Below are 20,663 nucleotides of genomic sequence, written 5' to 3' on the forward strand. Positions count from 1 at the left end.
GTCGTATTCGAATTGGACAGCTGGTATACAAATGTTTCATGTTGGTTTGTTTATAATATTATCCGAGTTGAATGGCTTAGGCGTGCCAGTCTATTTCGAGTAACTACTTGCATTTCTGGGCGTATAAGCGATTATTATTCAACAGCATGTGTGTGTCAACTACGCAGTGCCAAACTAATGAAATTTATATAATTTTCTTGGTGCTCGATTCTGGTTTGAGAAGCGGCTCAGAGCAAGCATATGAGAACATTTTTATTGCTTTTCAGCTGCACAGAAAATTTAGGTTCGTCCGTTTGACTCAGGACGTCCAGCTGGGGAAAGGAAGTAAATGTAAAAATATAATTGAAAACTTGAGTCTACGTCAATTTACAAACAAGTATTATCAAAGACTTGTGGAATTTCGCAGAAAATACAACCTAATATCTAAATCAATATGCATCAACAGGAAGCCAGAGAATATTACGTCATTTGCACTACTTAAATTAAGGTGACCACTTCGGGTTGCGTTATAAGTGCCACAAAGGGGGCCAAATGTGAGGCAGTGGGACCATACGGTCCTGCTGATCTCTATGAACCGACCAGAAAGAAACAAAGCAGGGCCCTCACATTTGCTTATGTTCGTCACTCTTCTCCGGTAAATTAGGCCTCTGAATTTCAGTGGAAGCGACGCTTGCACGGAGAGAATCCGATTGGTTGTCGACGAGTTTTTGATTACTTTGTAATCACTGTGCGGCGCAAATAGGCTTGATAAGCCGTGACTGGCAAATCCGGTTTGGCGGAAGACCATTATAGTCAGCTTTAAAGCAACAGAATTATCACCTACTTTAGCCTGCTCTCACGTTGCACCCATTATGATTTCTCGTTTAACATAGCGATCCGTTTTTCCCACACGGATAAGTGGAGTAGCCAAACCGAACGTAAATTTAGCACCTGTAAAATTCTATATCGTTTAGCTTGTACCTGATAAAATCAGAATAGGTCAAAACGAAAAGACCATTTTCCTAAAAAAGTTAGATGTAATGACGCATATATCAAATCATCACTCTATTTTTTCACAGCATCGTTGACAAATTCCCAGCTGATTTGTTGTTGACAGGTTTAAAAAGCTGTATGAAACTGTAATACTGTTATACTACTTTAAAGTATTGATTACCGACGTTCCAAACACGTAGTTCAACGCTATATAACATGAGACCATTTCACAGCTTATCTGCCACCGTATTTTCAATCGCAAGGAAGACTGAAGGACTTATAAAGGATTAAAATACGTGCATATCCATGTAATATATACACTAACGAAAGAAAAGTCGCAACACCAAAAAAAATTACTTGGTAGCAATGAAATTTCGGTAATGTATTCGGTAATGTACTAATATATTTAAGTGATTAACGTTGCTAGATCACTCGTTATTGGAAGCACGAGATAAGTCATTGCAGATGTGAAATGCTGGTACATTAACAATCGATGAAATGGCCAGAATGTTGAATGCAAACCTAGAAACTTGCATGCGTAGTGGGATGGAGTTACAAGCCTGTTGCACTTGGTCGGTTAACAAAACGGTGATTAATGCTGGTTGTGGATGATGTTGGAGTTGCAGTCCGATGATGTCCCATATGTGATCGATTGGAGACAGTTCTGTTGATCGAGTAGGCCAAGGCAACATGTCGACTCTCTTTAGAGCAAGGTGAGTTACAGAAGCGATATTTGGGAAACTGTTATCCTGTTGGAAAACATCCCCTGGAATGCTGTTTATGAATGGCAGTACAACAGGTCGAATCACCAGACTGATGTTCAAATTTGCAGTTGGGCGGCGTGGGCACCGGAGACCATAACACGACGTGTAGATCCAGTGCCTCTGGCGCACAGCCAGTTTTGGTTCTGGTCCTCAACTGGCTTTCTTCTAATCAAAGCACGATCATCAGTGGCATCGAGGCATAGCCAGATTTCATCAGAAAATATCACAGGTTTCCAACATGCTCTACAATGTGCTCTCGCTTGACACCAAGATGTCGCAAATTGTGGCTGTTTGGGGTCAGTAGCATGTTAGCTACAGGGCGTCCTTGAGTTAACCGATTTGTAACAGTTCGTAGTGTCACTGTGGTGCCAAATAATGCTCAAATTGCTGCTGAAGATGCACTACGATGCGTTAAGAGTCTTACGCCGAAAACGACGGTCTTTCCTTTCGATAGTGGCACGTGGGCGTCCGTAGCTCGGTCTCCTCGTGAAGTTACGTTCTCGTCACCATCGCTGCCAGCAGTCATATCCAGTGGCCACATTCATGCCAAGCCTGTATGCAGTATCGCAGAAGAGACGTCCAGTTTCTAACAGTCCCATTGCACGACGTTTTGGTAAAGACGACATCGTCACCTTCGAGGTATTCTTGAACACACACATACAAAGGGTGTCTCTTACGTGCCGTCAGGCTCATTTTCTCCAGTGTTTCGGCAGGTATTTGCAATTCAGTAGAGCTGGAGTCATCCGAGTAAATTTTACTTATCGTGTTGTGGATTGGCAAGACAGCCAACCCACTAGGAGGAAGCCGAAAGGCACGCGTTTAAGCTCACGCAGGCTGGCGTGAGGTCTGGAACAGGACACGGAAATGAGAATAGCCAAAAACGTACGTGGCTGCTGGAATACTTAACTTTAATCCATAATTGGTGAACATCGTTCTTGACGAAACATGTTTTACAGCATCAATAGTAACTGGCAATGGCGCCTTGCTAGGTCGTAGCAAATGACGTAGCTGAAGGCTATGCTAACTATCGTCTCGGCAAATGAGAGCGTAATTTGTCAGTGAACCATCGCTAGCAAAGTCGGCTGTACAACTGGGGCGAGTGGTAGGAAGTCTCTAGACCTGCCGTGTGGCGGCGCTCGGTCTGCGATCACTGATAGTGGCGACACGCGGGTCCGACGTATACTAACGGACCGAAGCCGATTTGAAGGCTACCACCTAGCAAGTGTGGTGTCTGGCGGTGACACCACATTCCTCCCCCGCAAATCGGAGGACGGTTGTGGCATAAGGCTTCCGCCGTGGGGAGGACCCCATGTTGACGTATGCGACGAGGTGGGGAGCACAACAACAGGTGAGGCTGTGCCACCCGCACCCTGCCATTCGGACCGAGGGGAGCTAGGAAACGCCTGAATACCAGCACCAGGGTGCACGCCAACATGCGGTGTATGCGCCCGTAGAGAGACAGGAGGGGCCGAAGGGTAGACCTCCATCGGGCCGGGGCACCCGACGGGCGAGGACGACATATGGTCCGGATCGGGCAAGAGTTCCATGTCGGAGGACAACTGGTCACGGGAAGCGAACGGCGGCGCGTGACCCAGGGAGGCGCCCGGCGGTTGCAGCGACGCGTCCACTGCGGGCGGCGCCGGCGGGAGAACAAGCGGCGGCGGCGGCGGCGGCGCGTCGCGATGGGGCAAAATGGAAGGCAGCGTCGGTAACACCTGGGGCTGAGGCGAGCCAGTAGATGGGTCCCCAGGGCGCTGACCGGACGGTACCGTCGCTGAAAGCAGACGGGGAGCGGCAGAACCCGTGCGACGACAGAGGCGCAGCTGATTGATATGCCGACGCACCTCACCAGAGGCCCCCAAAACCAGATACATAGCGCGGTCGAGGCAGTGAAGAATGCGCCCTTCGAGCCAACGCCGTGTACCTCGATAGGTACGATAGTAGACAACATCGCCCGGAGCAAAAGCAGGTGTCTGCTGCTGCACAGGAACCTGATGCGGTGGATGTAGCAAAGGCATCAAGGTTCGATGACGACGACCGTGGAGCAACTCAGCCGGCGAGCGACCATCTCGGGGCTGAGAGCGATACGAGGACAAAAAGAGCAACAACGCGTCCTCCAAAGAATGCGACTCTTTCAACTTCAACATCTGTGACTTGAAAGTCCGGACCAATCGTTCAGTGGCACCGTTTGACTGAGACGAAAACGGCGCGGATGTCAGATGTTGAATACCATTGGCCTTGCAGAATGACTGAAATTCTGCGGACATGAATTGTGGGCCATTGTCGGAAACAATAGTCTGTGGAAGACCTTCAATGCAAAAGATAGCGGATAACGCTTGGATGGTGGCAGATGACGTCGTGGAAGACATCCGAACAACAAAAGGAATATACCACAATCAATCATCGAGCATTCCAGAATGGACCAGCAAAGTCGATGTGTAAGCGTTGCCAAGGGGAAGTGGCTGTAGGCCATGCAAAGAATTTCCGCGGTGGTGCGGATTGTTGTTCGGCACACGCCATGCTAGAAGAGCACATATTCGTAATCACAGCATCGATTCCGAACCAAGTACAGTGCTGACGAGCAAAATGTTTCGTTCTCACTATACTATGTCCTTGGTGGAGAAGCCGTAAGACAGAGGACTGTAACGAACGTGGGAACACGACCCTGGACTGTTTATCAAAACGCAACAGCAAAACACCACGTCGTACAAAAAGTTTCTCCTTGTGAGCAAAAAATTGGCGAACCAACGGATCCTCTATCTGTGACTTTGACAAGGGCCATTGCGTAGCAACAAAACGCAGAACGGTAGCAAGGACAGGGTCAGCAGCTGTGGCTGTAGCTACACGACGAAAATCAATCGGAAACGATTCGACCATGTCATTGGCTTCCGCATCAATGAACATAGAAGCAAGTTCGGAAGAATCGAATGCTCTATCCTCAGCAACAGGCAAACGGGACAACGCATCGGTGTTTCCGTGCTTAGCAGTGGACCGATACAAGATATCGTAGCGGCATTGCGAGAGGAAAATAGAGCAGCGAATGAATTTCTGCGCTGTACGTGGAGGCACAGGCTTGGTCGGATGGAAAAGCGATGTCAAAGGTTTGTGGTCTGTGATGATGGTAAAGTGACGACCATACAAGAAATCATGATACTTTGTAACAGTCCGCAGCTCGTGGTCTTGCGGTAGCGTTCTCGCTTCCCGCGCCCTGGTTCCCGGTTTCGATTCCCGGTGGGGTCAGGGATTTTCTCTGCCTCGTGATGACTGGTTGTTGTGTGATGTCCTTAGGTTAGTTAGGTTTAAGTAGTTCTAAGTTCTAGGAGACTGATGACCATAGATGTTAAGTCCCATAGTGCTCAGAGCCATTTGAACCAAAATTTGTAACACCAAATACCAGAGCCAATGCTTCTTTCTCGATCTGTGAATATTTTCTTTGCGCAGACGAGAGCAATTTGGACGCAAAGGCAATAGGGCGATCGTGCGAACCATCTTAGTGCGCAAGCACAGCACCGATCCCGAAATCCGATTCATCCACCATCAACAAAAGGGTTTTCTGGGGATCGAATGGCGTAAGGCAAGTATTGGAGAGCAACGCCGATTTCAACTGGCGAAAGGCGCGTTCGCATTCTGTCGTCCAGACGAACGGAACACCCTTACGGCGTAAGCGATGAAGCGGAGCTGAAATGGAAGAGGCGCGCAGCACATAGCGATGATAATAGTTGATTTTTCCCAGCACACTCTGTAGCTGCTTCAAATTCTGCGGCGAAGGCAAGTCTTGTATGGCACGGAGGTGCTCTGGACTAGGATGTATGCCTTGGGCATTGAGTACATGTCCCAGATAGGGTAAGTCACGAGCAAAAAACACACATTTGTCCTTCCGCAAGCGAAGACCATTTTGTCTCAAGACCTGAAATAACGTTCTGAGATTGGCTAAGTGTTCTTCTTCCGTCTTTCTGGAGATCACAATATCGTCCAGATAGTTTGCTGCAGTAGGGACCGACGCACAAACAGTTTGTAGATATTGCTGAAACAATGCCGAGGCGGATGCACACCCGAATGGCAGTCGTTTGAATCGGTACAAACCAAGTTGAGTGTTAACCACCAAAACGCGCTGGGATTCTTCATCCACCGGTATTTGCAAGTACGCATTTACCCGGGCACAGTTTGTCAAAAATATCTTCCGGGCTGGGTAAAGGAAAAGTTGCAGTCACTAGTTGGGGATTCACTGTTGCCTTGAAGTCCACACAAAGTCTCAATTTCCGGAAGGTTTTTGCAAAATTACTAAGGGTGATGCCCAGAGAGAAGCCTGCACACGATCAATTGCACCTTGTGATTCCAAATCATGTAATGTTTTTGCGACCTCATCATTCAATGCGTGGGGAACATTGCGCGCTCTGAAAAATTTCGGTTGTGCGGTTACTTTCAGTTCAAAATGTGCTTTATAGTTCTTAGCGCAACCAAGACCCGTTGCAAAAATGTCTGCAAATTCTTCACATACACGAGAAACACTGTCTGAAGGCACAGTCTGGTTCACTGATAGGACCTGATTTACTATAGACAAGTTAAACAACTGAAATAAATCGAAACCAAACAAGTTCATTGCAGCAGAAGAACGAGGAACGTAAAATGACACAAGTTTTGTTTGTCCTTTGTATGTTGCAAGAAGGCTGCACTGTCCTAACACAGGGATCGCTTCTCCTGAATAACTACTTAACATTTGTGGCATGCAATGGAGGTGTGCCCAGCTGTTTGTACATGTCGTGATTGGACTGTCTCGTGCAACACTGGTACAAAATCACTCGTGACATGACGGGATTTCCGTCGATGTCGACGCACACTATGTGTGGGACAAACACAGTCACTGTTAGAGAGAGTGGCACTGGGCGGAGTGGAATGAACTACATGAATTTCCATGGGCGAAGTCTCACAAGCCTGAGTATCCTTGGTTCGATTCCGATTCCGGCGTGAAGCAAAGGGCCTGGAATGGTTTTCAGCTTCCGATCGGAGATTTTTCTGGCAAACAGTTTGAACATGTCCTTTTTTATTACAGAAAAAGCAAATAGCCTGGCGGGACGGGCAATTCTCACCCGAATGTCTAGTAGCACACCGCAGGCATTATTTCACTGCATTTGCTTGCTGCCGCGGTACACGTGGCTGAGAGCCAAGCGGCTTTGGCGCGGCCAGGCGCGAGGACTGTTTACTGTTCCGTGCAGCTCGTCCGGCGGGCCGGTTAACCTGACACACGGGTGGCGAAGTTTCAAATGATTCCTGAGCAAAGTCAAGTGTGTCCTGCCGATCCAATATGTCCATCACTTGTTGAAGGGAGGGATTGACTAATTTCAAAATCTGTTCCCTTATACGAACATCAGAAACGTTCTGTGCAATTGCATCATGTACCATAGTATCTGAATGAGGGAGTCCACATACACACTCAAAAGCACAATCCCTAGTAAGGCCTTGCAAGGTTGCAACCCACTCCTGATTAGTCTGACCTGCCGTACGTTTTGTACGAAAGAAGGTATACCTTTTCGCAACTACATTGACTGATTCTTTGAAATATGCATCTAATGCAGACAAAATTTCCTCGTAGGACAGAGTTGCTACGTCGCGTCAGGGAAATAATTTCACTATCACATGGTACGTTTGGACGCCTACGGAGGAAAGGAGAAGAGGCTGCCGCTCATTACCTTGAATTCTGTAGGCGGCGAGATGGAATCCAAATTGGCGTGACCACTCTGTCCAGCTTTCCAGTGCCGCATCAAAAGGACGAAAATGTGGTGCAACAGCGTGGTGTGGCTGCGTGAGCGGTGGAGCGCCGGCCGCCGCATCGTTTTGCATTGCACGTTGACCCTGGACGAGCTGTCCAAGGGCATCCAGAAAGGCCTGCGTCTGCCGATTCTGTAAGCGATAAAATTCGGACAGTACACCTGGAAATTGTGGCGAAGCCATTACACAAGTAAATCAGGGCAGTATAGTTACGAACGCGGTGTGGCCTCGTCGCCACTTGTTGTGGATTGGCAAGACAGCCAACCCACTAGGAGGAAGCCGAAAGGCACGTGTTTAAGCTCACACAGGCTGGCGTGAGGTCTGGAACAGGACACGGAAATGAGAATAGCCAAACACGTACGTAGCTGCTGGAATACTTAACTTTAATCCATAATTGGTGAACATCGCTCTTGACGGTACATGTTTTACAGCATCAATAGTAACTGGCAATGGCGCCTTGCTAGGTCGTAGCAAATGACGTAGCTGAAGGCTATGCTAACTATCGTCTCGGCAAATGAGAGCGTAATTTGTCAGTGAACCATCGCTAGCAAAGTCGGCTGTACAACTGGGCGAGTGCTAGGAAGTCTCTCTAGACCTGCCATGTGGCGGCGCTCGGTCTGCGATCACTGATAGTGGCGACACGCGGGTCCGACGTATACTAACGGAGCGCGGCCGATTTAAAGGCTACCACCTAGCAAGTGTGGTGTCTGGCGGTGACACCACATATCGTGTCTTAAATACGACGCCCACCCGCGACGTAAAGCGTCAGATTGTTTCTCATCACAAGCAAAATGCTTTTCCAAGCCAAATTTTACATGTCGAATCAAGAGAGCGAGTCCAAATTAGATTAGCACATTATTCGATTTATCGGGTGTATATCAACGAATCTAATACCCTGTCGTAGAAAGAGAAGAGATACTTTGAGGAGCCGCATCTCAGTGACCCAGGTGGAGGATAGGGAGATCTCCACTGGCTTTCCAGTGGACTTCAGTGAAATGTATCTCTCGCAGACAAAATACACCGTCTCCTGTTAACAACAGTAGTTGTTTGTCGGAGGTTGCTCCAGCCAAGTCAAATACATAAAGGTGTTTTCGGTAAAGAATACTATACTCAGGGTCGAAAAGGCAGGTAAAGGCTACATCGATTGTGGTGGGTACCCACCTACGATACAGCAACGAATCGGAGCGTTTGCAGTAACAAATTTACATCAACACACAAAAAGAAGTTTGTACATAAGCAAATAAATTATATAGCAAAATATAACATAAACTCACTACTTAAGACCGGAAAGCTCAAGAATTACGCAGATGAAACACGTATACAAAAAATTTAATAGCGTGACTCCAAGAAATGGTAAACATGGTAGAGAAGCCGTTCAAATAACAGGAATACAGAATTTATGACGGTAAATCAAGAGAGAGGGTCATGAAGTAACGTCCCAAATTTGGAGCAGGATTTATACTGAACTGAAAAATAACAGATTCAGTAACTAATTTGCAAGCTATATCACCAAGAATTGCAACTCTTACTTTTAAAGTAATGAAAAAAGCTTACTCAACAGTAAACGTTCATCCTCCTACAAATGAAAACAAAGTTTCTAACAAAAGCAAAGGAAGAGGTAAATAAATTTTGGTTCCTTCTCGAACAAAGTGTGAACGGTATAAATAAAAGGAATTAGAAAACTTACTGGGAGACTCCAACATCCAGCTGGGAAAGGGAATGAATGTAAAGATGAAATTGGAAAATAAAGGCCAAATAAATTTACAAACAAGAATGGTCAAAGTCTTGTAGCATTCTGCAAAAAGCACAACCTTATAATTAAATCAACATACTTAAAGAGGAAGCCAAATAAACGTAAAACACTGAAACATCCACACTGGAGGAAGGGGAAGTGGTAGCTAGAGCATGGATGTATCGACAAAAATCCTCGTCAGGAAATCTACAATGTTAAAGTATAGAGAGGAGGAGACAAAGAATCAGAACGATACTTTCTTAAATTCAAATTCATTTCATTAGAGAGAAAGAATGGAAAAAATAATAAAACATAAAGGAAGTATGACCCACATCACCCAATAACAAATGGCAAATACCAACAAACAACGCAAACCATTAAATTAACAAACGGTCTAGAAGAACTGGTACTACCTCTCACGACACAAGCTGAGAATATAGTTCCCTTGATACCGCGAAGAAAACATGCATTGTTAACACCAGAATATGAAGAATTTCAAAAGGACAGATACCAAGCATGAGTAAAGTTTCAAACACATAAAGCGGAAGAAAATGCCAGTGACCTCTAAAACCAAGGAAAAAATTCAAACAAAACATTAGGTAAATAAAGAGAGCATTCCATAAAGGCATAATAAATTCTATACAAAATAATCACCACAAAACCAATTCGAGGAACTACTACAAAATCTTTGTGAAGCAACAACAAATTATGAGCCCCTAAGCTAACACTGAAAATGAATATGGAAGAATGGCACGCAGTCACAAAGGAAATACTGAAATCGCAACGAAATCATTTAACAAACATTCGAATTGTGAAGAACCCAAATAGCTCTCACAAATGAACGTAAGTATCCAAATAAAAGCCAATCCTAACGCACCAGGCCCTCCAACTTCCCAAGAAGTAGAAATAGGGACGAAATATTAGGAGGCGTGCCGAAAAAATCAGTTTTTTGTTGAAATGTGGAAATATTCAAGTGACACAGTCAAGAAATCATTATACAAGATTCTCACCAAAATTTGGATAATAGGAAATTTCCCGAACATTAGGCCATGGCCACCATCAACCCACTCCACAAGAAGGGGGATAAAAACAATCTGGACAATTCCAGAGGAATCTCTCTCCAAGAACGCACACACAAGATTTTATCCAATATCCTCTCTGGAACAAGGAACAACTACAACAGGTGTTAGGGAAATACTGGGCAGATTTCAGACCATGGCGAAGCTGTGCAAAGCACATCATAATTTAGAATTAACTGTGGAATGTTACAGGAAACGGAACAAACCTCTGGCAATAGCATTTGTAGATTTTAAGACGGGTTATGGCTGTCTCCACAGACCGCCAGTACTAAAAATGTTATGGAATTTGGTACTCCGTACAAAACTAATGAAACAAAGAAAATTTACTCTAACCAACACCAGACCGAAGGTGAAATATAGAGGCGGAATTTCTGAAATATTCCCCATAAAAAGAGGCATAAGGCAAGGTGACTATCACCATTACTGTTGAACTGCGCATTGGAGTGCACAATGTTACAAGGATAACAAAGAGGGCATAAGAAATGGAAGCGTGAAAAATGATGTAAGTTAGACTGCTTGGGGTTTGAAACTTCCTGGCAGATTAAAACTATATGCCAGACTGAGACTCAAACTCGGGAGCTTTTCCTTTCGCGGGCGAATTCGAGTCACGGTCCGGCGACCAGTTTTAATTTGACAGGTAGTTTGATATCAGCTCTCATTCCGCTACAAAGTGAATATTTCATCCTGGTTGTGAGTTGCTGACGATTTTGCCCTTTTGGCCAATACTGTTCAAGGAACCAGGCAACAAGTTAAATAGTTCTAAGAAATAGCGCAGAAAATCGACCTTAAAGTATCATTTGAAGAACAGAGATTATGATAACTGACGAACCACTTTCAAATAAAATTACAATGGAAGAACAGGAAACCAACTCACGTCTTCGTATAAAGCATCTGCATAACGATTGGAATGCACGATATCCAGTTTTATGGAGCCATACGATAAGTTCGTTGATTCGAAAAAAGATGGCAAAATGAATTGCCGAAAGTGGTTCTTTTCAGAATAAAATAAAATGTCTTAAAGTTTACGACAGTTCATAAAGTTTATTGACATTGAAAACTGTGTACTATGTTGCAGGACATATTTCACATCCTGTCGTTTTAACCGACAGGCACGTCTTTGGAAAGGAACTACATTATGTAAGCAGACTTATGTTACTTCTACATACGTATATTTACCATTCCATATATACCTATACTCATACAGTTGTTTGTTCCTCAGTATCAGATGTCACTGATGATGAGTTATAAACCTGAAAACAGGTTTTGACAAATAAAATTGTGAAGCTCATGGTGTATGAGAGATGGCTTTTGATAGTAATGAGTGATGCCACTGACGACGAGGTATAAATCAGAAAACTGATTATCGAAAATTATATAATGTATCTCGTAGCGTGAATCATATGGCTTTCACTAGTCAAGCCAAGTGATTTGTCTTACTTGACTTAACCAACAATGTAAACTATTCGACAGCGAGAAATATTTTAAATTTCCCTATGATGCACTAAAGAGAACGATTTTGTTGTGTCAAGAAGTTTCAGAGGTATTTTCTTTGGATTTGAAAGTGGCGTCATCAAATATGCACGGGTTTGTCCTCTTATCCGTGACCCCAATAGTGGCGCTGATGGAAAAAGATCGCTGACCCCAGCTCGGTAGATGTTTCGCTGTAACTGGAAGCCGCTAAAATTTCGGAAGTGAACTATTGTACGTCCCAAACTGCAGCTTCGCCACACTGTTCTGTTATTGAAACTCCTTTAATTGCCTCAGAAAGGTTATTTAAATGGAATTTGCTAGGTTCATTCACGAATACACCAGTTTTATAATCAGGGTGATGGACGCTCACATATTAATTGATTTGACTGGCACCAGCTTGTTTTAAACTTGCACTTTTAAGCTAGCGTGTACTTTGACTTTACAATAAATTATCTGATAATGACTACTCCGTTCGAGATCGCTTTCTCTAGCATAAAGATTGCGTAATAACCTCTTCGTTTACACAGTCCACTCGTCCGCTGTAGTTTACCATCTCTCCATCTCTCTCAGTTAAAACATGAAGCGCCGGCCTCAGTGGCCGAGCGGTTCTAGGCGCTACAGTCTGGAACCGCGCGACCGCGCGAATCCTGCCTCGGGCATGGATGTGTGTTATGTCCTTAGGTTAGTTAGGTTTAAGTAGTTCTAAGTTCTAGGGGACTGATGACCTCAGAAGTTAAGTCCCATAGTGCTCAGAGCCATTTGAACCAAAACATGAAGCAGTTTCTTCTCTATATACAATCACTGCTATTGTTCGGTGTACTTCTTTGAGTGAACCCATACAATTCTTTTTCTTCCGATGTCTTGAATTCTTCATTCTGTGTGTTAATCTTCTGCTTTTTCGCTTTTTCTCTAATGACAAATAATTTGTATATATTAGTTCTTCTGTCTCGTTCCATCCGCCTTTCTCCTGTTCTCTGTCGAAGCTTCAATAGGTCAATGTTTCGTTGTAGAATTTAACGACTCATTATGTAAATGAGTAATACTTCATTAGCCCTGCGATAACCTTCAAAGAACTGTTTCATTCTAATTACTTCTTCAAATCGTCACTCCTGGATCAAATGCGTTTCTTACTGTCTGTTTCTCGACTTTAAATTAATTTTTCATTCTGTAATTTACAAACACGAAAAGTTGACGACCGTGATTCGCAAGGAAACAACACTTATTCTTTCTCTGAGCAACGACTTTCAGTTGTATACTGCTATCTGAACTCAGTTGTTTCTCCCTTCTCGATAAAGTAGCAAGGATTTATTTTAACCTACCAGCCCTTTCTTCTTAAGCATGACATTATGTAGAATTTTACATCTGAGCCCGCATCTCGTGGTCGTGCGGTAGCGTTCTCGCTTCCCACGCCCGGGTTCCCGGGTTCGATTCCCGGCGGGGTCAGGGATTTTCTCTGCCTCGTGATGGCTGGGTGTTGTGTGATGTCCTTAGGTTAGTTAGGTTTAAGTAGTTCTAAGTTCTAGGGGACTGATGACCATAGATGTTAAGTCCCATAGTGCTCAGAGCCATTTGAACCATTTACATCTGATTCTACAGATAACAAAGGCCAACGAAAACCTTTTCCTTGAAAACCTTTTTCTACTTCGATAGCTGATTTTTATAGATTTTTATGAGCTGAATCAAAATCTAGCCTTAGTTTTTTTGTATCATCAGTAGTTTTTAAGCAATATGCTTTTTAATGTATAGTATAAATATCCTATGCTATACGGTAAATGGGGAAATTAGTGAAATGTTTTGTTACAATATAAGCGTAGTTTGTATTTACAGTAAGCTACTTAAAACAATGATATGTATTAATAGAGGTTTCACTTGTCTCCTGGAATTCGTTTGTATTTTCTTTTTTTTGAAGCTTCTTGAGTAGCTTTTTCTGCGATGAGTCGCTTGCTGAACTTCTCGGTGAAATGACCAACAGTAGTCCCCCATCACGTTGGTGTTCCAGCGGCATAGGTAACGTTTTTCCATCACATTAATGTCGTGGTGTAAACGCTCTCCTTGCTCCGCACTAACTTCTCCCATAATGTCTGGGAAGTAATCAAGGTGACTGTTCAAAAAGTGAACTTTCAGGCTCATTAAACATTCTGAAGTTTTAAGCTTCTTTAACATTATAACTACAATAGAAGCATATTCTGAGTCTATCTCATGTCCTAAGAACTTTATAACGACTTGCTTGAATGATACTCATGCTTCTTTCTCATTTAAGGTCATCGTGGATTCAAAGTTAACATCAAACATCAATTTTCTAATGTCAGGTCCGATGAAGACGGTTTCTTTTAGTTTAGCTTCTGAATGGTGTGGAAACATTTGGCAGAGATACTTAAAACATGGTCCATATTTAGACAAAGCTTTTACCAGCTGTTTGATTTGGCCTAACTTTATACGTAGAGGGGGTAGAAGTACGTTTTATGGATCCACAAGGTTTTTGCTTAGAATGTTCTTCTCACCAGGTTATAAAGACTCCCTCACATGCCAGTTCTTTCTGCACCAGTGTTGATCCATAGCCCTACTGTCCCATTCTCACAAGAAACATGGAAATTTGGTAAAACCACCTTGCTAACTAAGGGGCATGCATGTTACTTTTAGAACGCCACATATCATACAACCATGATCAGAATAGCCTATTTTATTTAGCATTATTCCTAGGTTTACATAGCTTTCTTTCATACATACAGAATGTTAACATGTATAGATGCATCCATGTTACTATTGTGTAAAAAAACAACCTTTAAACTAATTTTGGATGAATCAATAAATAGGCTCCAGTCTTCCTTTTTGTATTCAGTACCAAACTCATTCATCAGACTGGGAATGTCTGAGCAGTACATTGAATGTAAATGTCGTGTGACTAGGGCTTCCCATTGGGTAGACCGCCTGCCGAGTGCAAGTCTTTCTATTTGATGCCACTTCGGCGAATTGTACGTCATGGGGCTGAAATGATGATTAGGACAACACAACACCCAGTTCCTAATCGGAGAAAATCTCCAACTTAGCCGGGAATCGAACCCAGACCTGTAGGACTGAAATTCTGTCGCTCTGACAACACAGCTACTTAGGGCCATCAGCAGTACACTTGTAACAACAAAAACTGTACATATAATATTTTTTTTCTTCTGATTTTCGTTAAATTAGTGTAATCGATGTTCTGATTTCATTTCTTTTTCTTTTAATGCCATGATGTTAAAGGAACTGTAACCAATTTTCGATGTGAATATTAATGTTTATGTCAAATTGCAAGCAATATTATAACAAAATGGAAATGTAAGGAATGTTGAAACTGTTGTAAGATGTTAAAGTTGTATTTATGCGCCTGGTCCATACGTAGACAATGTATTAGGATATGTGGAATGCAAAACCTTTGGTGAATACCCTGTCTTTGGGGAGCGGTAAAAGGTGGATGGCAGGCGAGCGCGGGAAAATGCACACGGGCGCGGCACGGCATAAAGGGCTCAGCAGTAGTAGTCAGAGTTGGGCATCGGTCTGAGAAACAAGCTCTGGATCGAAGAGGCTCTCCTGGAAAACGTGATTTCATTGAGCCTCGGATGTGCCGTTTCCGACGACTATACAGCATGGCTATATTCCATAGGCACTAAAGGGAGAAGTATTGCGACGCTAAGAAGAAGCAAAGTGCCGATACATCAAGAGCCATAGCTGTGATTGTATGTGTGCTTTGCGCCTCGCCATCTCGCCGCCCGCCAACCACCGCATCGACACGAACAGGTTGAAACTTTTAGTACTGTATTCGTGTGGACCAATGTTACTTTTGTTCCTGACTGTTCAATAACAACTTAACTTTTACCAGAACTGTCCTATCATTTAATTATCCTCATCACTAACCTAGACAGGATCCTTTCCACATGTTGTGCAATCCGAGTGTCCCGAAATGAAGATTTAAAGTTTATGTTAATAATACTTACCTGCAGACCTATCTACGTTAGAATGATGCTTACAGAACTTTGTTGTTAATGAATATATAGGTCTGGCAAAGTTGGAAGATAATGTTGAAATTGGTTTAGTAATGAAGTTTAATTAATTTGAGACAAAAATAATGATAGTTAAATAAGCAAGAAATAAGACAAAAGAGTAGTAACTCATGTATTGGAAATCTTGAGTGCTTAACGATTTCGATAAACTAAAATCTCAGTACAGTGATCATAACAGTTTCAGGCCCCCCCCCCCTTTTTTTCTATTCATTTAAATTCTGAAGTGTACTGAAATGATTTGACTAGCAAAGTTAAAGTCAATATAAAACCAAAATTTATTAGAGTTTTACCTTTTCATAATTGACATTGTATGTTTCGAAAGTGCTATTTCTAGGGTAACCTATACCCGATTTTAATCAGATCAATAGACAGTACGAAGTTTGTAGTAAACATTATAGTGTATTGTTGTGTATTTATGGCTTATTCACATTAGTACAGAAAGTGAAATCATTAGTTCGGTAGATTTTCTGGTTCTAAAAGTTACCACATTATGCAGTGCTATTACGTGTTGTTTTGTACGAACATACATCAGCTTGTACTGGGAAGAATCTCAGGTAATGCCTAATTAGGCTGGCGACCGTATTATTAACAATTTGGTAGCATCTGCTGTGTCGTTTCTTGTCCGTTCTAACGTGTAGTTGCACTTCAGACTTGCTTGACGCATCATTGTTGTTACTGAGTGGGTGAAAGTCTGATTTTGCCTCCATTTGGGTACACGCGGTCAATATCTACCCCAAAATCCTTTCTTATAAGGTGAAGCCCGTCAACCTACCATAGCACAGGCTTTAATAAGTATCGTACGCAGTAGCGTAGTGTTACACAGTAAATCACCTTCTTGTTTAAAAACTTGGAAAATTGCTGCTCTCTGTTTCTATACATGTTTATGGTGGTTCCAACTGCCAATAAGTTCTTTTCTTTTAATCTATAGCCAAGCAATTCAGCTTTTTCTTTCGTTAAGCCTCGATCCCTAACCAAATCGTTAAGCTAGGTCTGAGTAAATAATTTGGGCTCTAGACTTTCTGTATTACAATGGAATTCATAATTATCTGGTTCATATAAATCAGATTGTACATCAGAAAATACTTCTGCTGGAAAAGAATTTAAATCATCTGTTCGTTCAGGAACCGGCAAATCTACACCATGTCCTACTGCTCGGATGGTGGACGGAAGGTTATGGTAGTTTATTACCTTCTTGTTTTTCGAATTATGACCATTAATATCAACACAGCAAAAGTAGCAATCATCGGAATTATTTCTTTGCTGGCTCCATATCATGGGAACAGCAAATCTAAAGGCTTGTTTCTCCTTTTTGAACCATTTCCTCAGATTTTCAACACACACATAACATACCCAATGTGGCGCCCAAGATTTATCTTGATCACCAAGTTTAGATCCAAAATACGATAGATAAACCTTTCTCACAAAGTCCGTAATGTTTCTTTGGTGTTTTTTAATCACAAATTCACAACAAATATAACAAAAACTGTCGGCAGAGTTTTTACAACCACGATTAGACATTGTACTGAGCACATGTAGACTAAACAGGAAAGTGAGATTAGGTTGACAGTAAACAAAACACTATCTGTTATCATAAAAACAGATCGACCTTTTTTGCCAGCAAATGTTTTTCATCATGCTACCAACGTCATCTACATTCATTACACCTCCTTTTTAAATTTTTAACTATATAAAAGCTATTAAATTCTTTAAAAATCGCTTAATTTAATCAATTTAACTGTAAAATGTGAATAAAGGTATCATATTTGGAATTCCCATCCTAAAAAGCATAAGAATAAGCTGTTTTCAGCAACAAAGTTTTTCCATCGTTGGCCTGTATAATAAAGCAAGCATACATACACAGATACCATCTGTGTACAAAAAAGTTTAAAAACGCATGTTACATTCGGACTTGTAAAAAAATCTGCAATAGTAGACAAAAGATACTACGGTAATTGTTAAGGAGATAATACCCGTCACTGCCTTGCGTAGCAGAAAGAGGAATTACATTCGTTGGCCTTGTGCATGTCAGACTGAGTGTGTTTTCTAGCGCTCAACGTCTTCCCCACCCCGTCACAGGTACAGAACACACACTGGGCTAAAAGGGAAAACGTACCATTTTATGCGTCTACTATGTCTATACAACTTCACCCCCAACATTAACAAAATGACGACTGGACATACAGTTCTTGACCTCCAGAATGAACAATGATAATGGGCTCAATACGGTGAGGATGAGTCCGTAGGTTCTTCAGGCATGCGGCTGTAGACAGACTTTGATTATTCGATCCTGTTGTGCGGCGAAATTGCAAGAATGTTGATTGTGAATCAACCATTCTTTCAAATAATCACAGACATGCCCTGTGGGATAAAGAGCAATTGATTAAGTGGACCAATCGAAGTGCAGCTGCGTGTCTGGACGTTCATGAAACCAGGAACATATAAGTATAGCTCTTTGGACATCGCCGTTATTATCGTGAAAAGCTGGAGCTGTTCGCACCATACTCATCATTAACTTACAGAAGAAACGGCAGCACCTGTTCATTCAGAATGTTGAAGCACATTCATTTTCTTGCTACCTTGCATGAATGGCTCATGCCACAGCGTGAAAAACACTCTCAAAACATCACAAAACCATCTTTGGTCTGAAGCACATCCTCCTCACCAGAGTATTAAATACGTTATTATGCTCGTACTCGATGCTTTTTATCCTTTGAAAGAAGTAAAATCGCAAACCATAGAGCTCCAAATGTACATTAAAGCAGATCAATATCAAAACGGATCCTGCAGTATTCAAGTGCAGCATTAGTAGAGTACCGCTGTTTGACACGGTGATCTCTATTAAACATCGAGGCGGAATGTTTTACAGTGATATGAAATGTAACGTAAGGACAGTAGTAGGTAAGGCGAATGATCGACATCGGTTTATTGGGGCATTTTGGGGAAGTGTGTTGCATCTGTAATAAAGATCGCGTACAGCACACCTGCCTAGTAAGCTAGGAGACCCAGGTTCAGGTCCCGGCCATGGCACACATTTTAATTCATTTCTTGAGCGTCTATCATTATTGTAGATAATTTTAATTTAATAGCTGCAAGAGTGTGTGGGTACAGTTAAAAGAAAATATGGAGTCAATTTAGATATGGGCTGCTAGATTTGTTACCAGTAGGTTCAGTCAACATGTGAGTATTATGAGGTGCTTTGTGAATTCAGATAGGAAACTATAGAGCGAAGATAACATTCTTTTTATGAAACACAATTGGGAAAATGGAAAGAACCGACATTTGTAGTTGACTGCAGAACGATTCCACTGCCGCCAAAGTATATTTCGCAAAGGGACCACCAAAATAAGACAAATCTTACCGAGGCATATAGACTGACATTTCCCCCTAGCCGGCCGAAGTGGCCGTGCGGTTAAAGGCGCTGCAGTCTGGAACCGCAAGACCGCTACGGTCGCAGGTTCGAATCCTGCCTCGGGCATGGATGTTTGTGATGTCCTTAGGTTAGTTAGGTTTAACTAGTTCTAAGTTCTAGGGGACTAATGACCTCAGCAGTTGAGTACCATAGTGCTCAGAGCCATTTCCCCCTAACTATGTTTAGGAGATGACTTGTAGTGGTACGAGACAACATCCGCCATGGGCCGTGCAGTGGCTTGCGGAGTATTTATGTAGATGTAGATGTGCACTATACTCTTATTGTTGTTTACCTTCCAGTTTTTGCATTGCAGATTTATAACTTTACGAGCCGCTCTGAACAATGCTCTTTCGCAGGGTATCCGAGAAGAAATGTTCACGGACTTTCCCCTGCAATAAGTGCTCGGAAACTGTTTCAGGTGGATGTGCGTTTACTGACACCAACAATTCACGCCGGATTCGAAAATTATTGTTACCGACAAGTTGTAACACTCGTCTCTGTTCGCTGTTGGTTAGTATATTTTTATGAACACAATTCTTACGCTGTGTTACTTGCCCTATCATTGATACACAATTCCGTGTAGACTGATTGGGCAGTTCGCATTGATGTACCAACAAATCAGGCACGGTAATTCATTGTGTGGCCATGGGCACGTTCTAACATGATACCTCCTTTCTGTTATTCTGCCTCGTCTACAAGGCGACGCATCTCCCAATGCTGATTCCAAACAAAACACTGGCGCACACATCAAACTTCACTGCCATTACGTACGGTAGTGGTTCAAATGGCTCTGAGCACTATGGTACTTAACTGCTGAGGTCATCAGTCCGCTAGAGCTTAGAACTACTTACACATAACTAACCTAAAGACATCACACACATCCATGCCGGAGGCAGGATTCGAACCTTCAACCGTAGACGTCGCGCAGTTCCAGACTGTAGCGCCTAGAACCGCTCGGCCACTATGGTCGGCGCATACGGTAGTGGTAGAAGGTGCTATGGCGGCCTTGTATCTAATTCTACGCTATCCACAGCTCTCGAAAGCAACGAGTTCGATCTTTCAACAGGGTGTCTGCACTGAGGTGACAAAAGTCATGTGATACCTCGTAATATGATACCGGACCTCATTTTATCCATCGTAGTGCAGCAACGCGACGTGGAATGGATTCAACCAGTCGTTGGGAGCCCCCTGCAGAAATACTGAGCCACGTTGCTTCCATATCCATCCCTAATTGCGAAAGTGTCGCTCGTGCAAGACTTCTGTGCACGAACTTACCTCTTGGTTATGTCCCATAAATATTCGATGGGATTCATTCGGCCATCTGGATGGCCAAATCAGTCACTCGAACTGTCCGGAATGCTCTTCAAAGCTATCGTGAACCATTGTGGCCTGTAACACTGTGGTGTAACCGCCAGACACCACACTTGCTAGGTG

Source organism: Schistocerca nitens, chromosome 1 (assembly GCF_023898315.1).
Source record: "Schistocerca nitens isolate TAMUIC-IGC-003100 chromosome 1, iqSchNite1.1, whole genome shotgun sequence".
In the NCBI taxonomy this organism is placed as follows: domain Eukaryota; kingdom Metazoa; phylum Arthropoda; class Insecta; order Orthoptera; family Acrididae; genus Schistocerca; species Schistocerca nitens.